Source organism: Thunnus albacares, chromosome 5 (genome assembly GCF_914725855.1).
Source record: "Thunnus albacares chromosome 5, fThuAlb1.1, whole genome shotgun sequence".
NCBI classification, from domain to species: domain Eukaryota; kingdom Metazoa; phylum Chordata; class Actinopteri; order Scombriformes; family Scombridae; genus Thunnus; species Thunnus albacares.
In genome coordinates this window covers 2891327-2898760 of record NC_058110.1, presented here as the reverse complement: position 1 = coordinate 2898760, position 7434 = coordinate 2891327, and the positions used below count along the sequence as shown (strand labels likewise).

At 39.4% G+C, this 7434-nt stretch overlaps 1 protein-coding gene across 2 annotated transcripts in view; it reads left to right on the top strand.

The window, feature by feature from the left end:
* The first annotated feature begins 316 nt into the window (after positions 1 to 316).
* LOC122982483 (serine/threonine-protein kinase 38) overlaps positions 317 to 7434 on the top strand; it is a 28676-nt gene continuing 21558 nt past the window's right edge. For both annotated transcript variants that reach the window (XM_044351801.1, XM_044351800.1), the window contains exon 1: positions 317 to 417. The gene's annotated coding sequence lies outside the window, so the exon portion shown is untranslated. The remainder of the gene's footprint in view (positions 418 to 7434) is intronic.

Here is a 7434-nt window from a genome sequence, read left to right as displayed (position 1 = left end):
TATTGCTTACTATTCTTATTTATTCACATTTCTTGAACTGTTCAATTGAACTATTACAGCATGTGAAATCTGTCTACAGTGTGTTCATAATTGTTAAGGACTGTCTCTGGAAAGAGATGGTGTTGATGATTTTTTTATTTTTTTTATTTATTTTTGATGCTGTGGGCACCACAAACGACCTTCCATTCACCTCCATTATGTTGCAATGGAGGCATGAATCTACCAGACAGATATCTCAAAACTGGGGATAATACAACCAAAACTTATTTGTGTGTGATTTGGGCGAACTGACCCTTTAAGGGTACAGGCGACTTCAGGTTTAGGCCACTAGGTGTCACGCTGAGTTCAAACTGTTGGCGACGCAACATGCTTGGTAAAGCAGAGGAAGATACGGCAGACACCGCACCTTCGACCAAGGTAAGCGAACAAAGCCCAACTTTAAAAATATTGAATGAAAGGCCCAGAAATGAAAGGCTAGAGTACAATATGGTGAACACTTGCTTTGATAATTTATCTTACTAAACGAAGCGTAAAGTTACTCCGTCTTACGGTGCCCTTCTTCAAAACAAACGACTCAAGCTATTTTAGCAGATAAGTGGCTAACGTTAGCTAACTTTATCTTAGCTATTCGATTTGGGTAACTTCAACAGTCAAGGCAGTTAAAATGACAAGTAGGGTTTTCCGGACAAACATTTCAAAATAAAATACAAAACCGAAAGGCTTGTGAAATTGTCGTTGGCGTAAAATGGACGGCTTTATTCCATAGCAAATATCCGGTGTTACTCACATTTTCTCTGCTAAACTTGACAAAGTCAGGAACTTTAATAGCTAACTAGCTAGCTAGTGGTAGCAGGTTAAAGCATTTATTTATGGGACTATAAGTTAACGGAAACTACGCTAATTAAAAATTATAAACAACAATTGAAAGAACGGTACGGCCAGTGTTGAGTTAAATTGGTCTCTATTCATAATAACTCACTCTTTAGGTAGTATATGGTATAAATAGCTACGTTGTTACCACAACTAACAGCTTTGGTATGTACGTGTTGTTGACACTGGTTGGGTCAGTCTGTGACAAATGCTGAACAAAGCTGCACTTCATAACTCCGGTTTTGTGAATATCCATGTGGGAATGACACGATCAGTTATGTATAGATGCAATTAATGACATTGAACGTAAATATATTGTATTATTGTTAATATTGTTAATGTCATTCCACGTTTCGCCTGCGTCGCGAATTTTGATACGCTTCCTTTTTTTTTATACCAAAAGACTGGTGGTGAGCTGTTTTGAACCCTTGTGTATCTCACCAAAAACTTATTTGACAATAACTAAATGTATTCTTTAATGAATTGTAATTCATTTAATGATTTATAACGTGGTTGTGCCATTCAGTTTTAACATACTACACCAACACAGATGTTCAGTAAAATTGCTTTTAATCCCCGTGTCGGTCTTATGTCTCAATAAGTCACTTTTATGCTAAACTCATGATAGCAGTCTTAACTAGATCAGACCTGTAACATTTTTGTAACTCGTCCAGCATCACACAGATATGAATTGAATGCTGTCAGATTAACATAAAAACTACAATTTATTCACTGTAAGCATGTGAGCGCTGCATTAAAGTAGACTCGAAATACCTGGAACTAACTTTTAAATACAGAGAGAGATTACACACATCTTATTCCTCTGATTTAAGAGTATTGTAATAATAAAGCTGTAATTTAATTATCCTCTCTAGTACACAAAGAAGATAAAACCCCCTCAGTAGACCAGAGAACACTGTGAATTAGCCAATTTTAAGTTGTTGAGGAGGTTCTTCTCATGTCAGATCAGACTGTATAAAACATTGGTTGTTCCCTTGTGGTTCGAAGCCAAAGAAGAAAAAAACAAATCAGATCAGCTGCCGCTTTCACTGCGTTTTCATTCATGCAGTTGGCAAATCCATGTTGAAATATTTACATATAGATATAGCATAGAAATGAACCAAAAAACGCTGATGGCATGATTTGTGTAGCACACACACAGTGCTTATTAAACCTCCTTGACAACACACACACACACACATGACCAAGTAACTTTAGCTAGACCTAAGATGGAGCTACATGTCAACAGCCAGAGCACTGTTTTGGTCTGCTGTAGTGTCCAGCTTGAAATCCTCCCACAGCCTGCAGAAAGTAAATGCGCATGTGTTTGCATTATTAACACTGTACCGATTCTATGCAGTTTGTAAAAGTTGTGATGCTAATCGTGTTTAGTCACCGACATTTTATTACTTATTGTGTGTGGTCTATCTATTTGAGGCAAATGATTGGTCCACCTGTGTCACCAGGTTGTTTCCAGAAGGTTTCAACATTTTGATAAATCTAGTTTTCTCTCCTGCTGTTAAAATTTTACAAAAAGTGGAAAGCGGTGCGTCTTCCTCAGCCTCCATATCATGGGCAGATATCCCACACTGCACATTAGCGGCTAACAGGATATCCATGTCACATAGTCAAAGTAAGTAGTCACTGCCATTCCTCACTGCACATGTCCCAAGCATCCCAATGGCAAGTCAGCATTTTTAATAAATGTAGCATTCACCCTTAAATTGTTGCTCAATATTGAGCCGCTACCCCCTCCCTAACCCACTGCCGCCATTACTGCCTGGCCACTCTCATGTTTACATGTGATGTTGGAGGTGGGAGCCTCTTTGAAAGGGTGTACTTGCATTATTATTTTATTCAGTGGCATAAAATGGTCTTAAAATGAAATATATTGTCAAGCAAAAGTAGTTATCGTGACTAGAACTACTTTTGTTACCTAAGAGTTAGTTGATCTGAGTGAGTGAGTTGAGATGTATTGTTGGATGTTACAAGACAGAGTGAACTCGGCAGCCACACGTTTCTCTGCTCTATTTCTCTGTTTAACATCTTCAGGTTAGGCTAACCCATTGTTGCTAACTTGAGTGCTAACCCCCTTCACTTTTCCAGCACTTGGAGGTCTTGACAAGCTGCAGCATTTGTTAACTGACACACAGTAGTCTGTACTGTACATTTACTGCAAGACTGACTGCTAACCTTTTCCTCTGCTCGGCTCGCATTCACGTCACCTTTCTGCCGCTCGCTCTTTCCCACCCGCTACACCAACATATTACGCACTGCCCTGTTCCTTAACGGAGCTACGCTACCAGGAGTTTCCCAGGCTACAACACAGGGGTGGACTCACGTGTTGCTGCACAGAGGCTCCCAAATGCCATTGATTTCCAAATGAATGGATATTTGGTGTTATTTTTGGCATTAAAATATTTTTTTTGGCCTGGCGGGGGTTCTCGTTGTTATAATGATAGGAGAAACACTGATTCAGTAAACGTTCAGTGAACGCTCAGTAAACGTTGAGTACAGTTAGACCCAGCAGTCTCCATTAGGTTGGGAGAGTTTAAAGTTGTGAAAACAACGGGGGTGTTTTGAATACTTTTCTCCTTATGAAAGTAACAGGGAGATTATTCGACCAATGAGAATTTGGTCAGATAAGAACATATCGACCAACTAATCGACCAGTCGACCAGGAGACTACAGCTCTAGTTGTTTCATAATATGCTCTATTGTTTATTTCATTGTGATGCAAATCACCCTCTTTACGGCAATATTTGTCATCATTTGGAGTCTGTCCATCTTTTGCACTGATTACATTGATGAATTACTCTTCTTGGCTTTTTACTTGTGAAGCTTTTATTGCACTTACAGTAATGTAACGAGTGTAGATGTTAACTCTCCAACTCTCCACCGCTGTCTGTCCCTCCTCTGCTGCCCCGCCCACACTGAGAAAGAGCAGAGAAGCAGCGAGACGGCAACCATAAATGACAGCAAAACGCAGTACAGACTGTCTTTATTCACGATATTTACCAAATTTTGTGTGCACTTGTTTAATTTCAGCCCAGTGTGAGAGTCTCCGCTGCATTTTGCTGTCATTTACGGTGGCGCTACTCTCCTCCGCTCTCTACGGTTCACTGCAGGCGGGGCTGAGCCCTCCGTGTGTCTGCTGCACACACAGGAGAGATGGTGAACCAGGTGACGACAGCTACACTCGTTATGTTACTGCAATAAAAGCTCTGCAAATAAAAGCCAAGAATAGTAATTAAATCCATGCAAAGGATTTAAAATATGCTATATCAGGATAGGAATCATCATCGGGATATGAAATGACCCGTATCGGTCATATGACACAGCCGTACCCTCCTAGCAGTTCCTCCAGCCTTTAGAGGTTGAGGTAGCGTCTTCAACTCATCACTCAGTGGGAAAAACGCCTCGTAAACTGCATATTAATGTGTGGTAGTGTTGTTAAGTCAGCTAAGAAAGTTAAAGCTTCATCAGTATGTTGAAACAGTCCATCAGGTTTGGGTTTATTAAAGTGACTAAGAAGAGGGACGTTTGTACTCTTTCGACAGAGAGAATTATTGAAATGTTTTATCAGGATCTATTTTATGTCGTATACTTACCACCGTTAAGTTTTCTGCTCGTTGAAAGCAGTTTTTATTTCATGCGTTTTTCTCACTTTGCGAGAGTCCTTTGTTTGTCATGTGACTGATTTACCTCTCGTGTCTAATCTTTTCAGAAGAATTTAAATAAAAAAGCTCTAAATCATTTGTCCTATTTATGTTAAAGGTCACTTGGAATGATTTTAATAAGTGATAATGTAGAAAAACAAAGATTTTAAATTCAGGATCTTCCACATTCATTTCAGGACAGATTAGATTGTATTTTGGGACAGTTCTGGGAGGATATTGAAGAAAGTTAGTTCAAAGTCCTGGGTTTTTGCTGATCCAAAAAATGATCCGATCCGTGACTTAAATCTGTGATACGATCCTTACTGTGAGTTTTGTGATCCATTGCACCCCTAGTTAAAATAATGGCAAGCGAATTTTAAGCAGAATAGGAAAATATGAATTAGGCACGTTTCTGTCAACTGGTTTGGAGCAAATAAAGAAGGCGACACAACGTGTAGTTTGGTCAGAACTTGGCGGTGTCGGCTACATGATGCATGGCTGTAATAAACAGAGGATAAGTACAGGTTGCAAACCGGAAGCAAAACCAGTCTTTGGCGAGGCGAGAGAAAAATGGCGAGAGGTCTTCAGAAATTTGTTTCAGTTGTTATAATTGTTATTTCACAGGGCAGGAATTATACCACGGTCAAACCGTAATGCCCCTTCTAAAATTAACTATCCACATGGCCAGTTTGAAACGCCCTGTTTTGTGGATTTCCTCATTTAAAACTACATGCGACACAGCAAATAAACAAACTCATGTTTCCAAGTGTCTTCCTCATCACGCTGCACATCAACAGTAAGATTTCTCCCACTCCTGCAAATATACGTGTAACATTACCAGCTAACCAGCTAGCTAACATTAGCTAACAATAATGTTATGTGATGGTGTACGCAGCTAAACACTGTTCAGTGTCAGTATTAAAACCTCTTGTGGTTTCAACTTTACCAGTCACACTCTTCTTCTAGGCTAACAGTCCAGCTGTTAGCCTGTCTGTCTTGTTGAGTTCCTCATCATCTGTCACAGTGATATTTGGCAGCTCGACATATTCCGTTTCTGCAGTGGAGACGTCAGAAGATGCTTTGGACTTGTTTTCACTTGTCATGAATTCATTTCCTCTGTTGCAGAAAAACATGTTACACAAGCCTTCTGAAAATCCAGCAGGTTAAACTGGACTAACCAAACACTTTTAGGGCTGACTGACTCTAACACACTCATTATAAACAGACTGTAAGACACTCGCTAGCCTAGCAACATGAAGGCTACAAACAACCCATGACAATGCAACTCTCTGTGTAGGAGTCAGGTTTACACATCTGATGTTGTGAACATGTAATTGTCTAGCTGTTAGCGTAGTGCTAATGAACCTATAAACCGACATGTGAGACCGGTCAGAAATATTCTCTGTGGTTAACTGTTGACGTCCTCAACCAGGCTGGTGTTGCATAGTGTTAGTTAACTGTGACATCTGATGGGTTGCTACTTTTTCAGCGCAATGTGATGTTAACACACACACACACACACACACACACACACACACACTCTGTAAGCTGACAGCCACTTCTCAGTTAATATGAATCAGTCTGTCGGCTGTTACCCTGAGAAGTTTCTCATCAGTGTGTTTAATATTTAACATGTAAGAAGTGTTTTATGTCATTTTTGTGACTGTTCCTATGATCTCAGACTCAAATTCTAATAGTTGCATGGGTATTGAAACTTGTTCATTAATTTTGATCACTCTTAGCCCATTTATAGACTGTGATTAATCATTAAAATATAACTAATAAAATAATGAATCGTTCACATCTAAAAAAATCAGGCAGCATTTTGTGGAAAAGTCAAACATTCAGTGAACAGTTTTAATGAACTTTCTCCGTTCTCTGTTAAAGAACGCCTGAGATTGACACTAAAATGAGAATTGCTGGTCCACCTTAAAAGTCAGTCCACCTTAAGTGAACCTGGTCAAGTTAACGCGTTGTTGCTAACTTCAGGGCTAATCCCCTTCGATAGATGAGTATTGTCTTTGTCTTAAGAAGCTGCAGCATTTAGTAACTGACACACAGCCTGTACTGTACATTAACCGCCACATTGACAACGTACCGCTAAACGTTTCCTCTGCTCCGCTCGCGTTCACGTCATGTTTCTGCCGCTCACCCTCTGCGCTTGTGCTAGCACTGGCCTGACTACTGACGCATTCCCACTGTGTGCCGTTTGTCCACAATTACTGTAATTAACACCATACAAGTTAAAGTTCTGCTTCAGGCTCTGTCAGATTTTTTTAAAAGGACGGCTTAAACATTTTCAGAGTGAGTGAAAGAAAAGAGAGAGAGGAGACAGAAGTGAGGAAGAATCGCAGCATGTAACGTTAATGGTGTTAAAAGAAAAACAAGGAGAAAGTAAAGCACTGATTTGAAAGGAAAAACGTGCAACTGATTCAAGATTTAAAGAAAGACTTCAAGGAGATGAGAGAAACACATCGGCAGTCCAAGACATGAACACATTCAGAGCAGGCAGAAAAACCTGGTACGGTCTGACTTACACCTGTATCTAGATGAATTATTGATATGTAAATATTTTTAAAAGCATAATCTATTACCCAAATGTAAACAAACAAAAGTCAAAGCACAAGATCAAAACCTGCTATAAAAAGGTTTACAGATCTTTTAATACAGGCACTAACACGACACAACAACTCTGTTATCATGATGTTTTCTTAAGCAATAAAAGGTTGTTGACCTCAGTAACTGTTGTAAACACTGCACTAAAACTGACAGCTACTTTCAGGTATTAGGAAACACAAAATGCTAATTCATCATTCATCTGACTGAGTCATCTATAAGTCAAACTGTTGTCTTGATTTGGCTTTAAGTTTGAGCAAAGTCATTCCTCATAAGTCAGTTTTGTTAT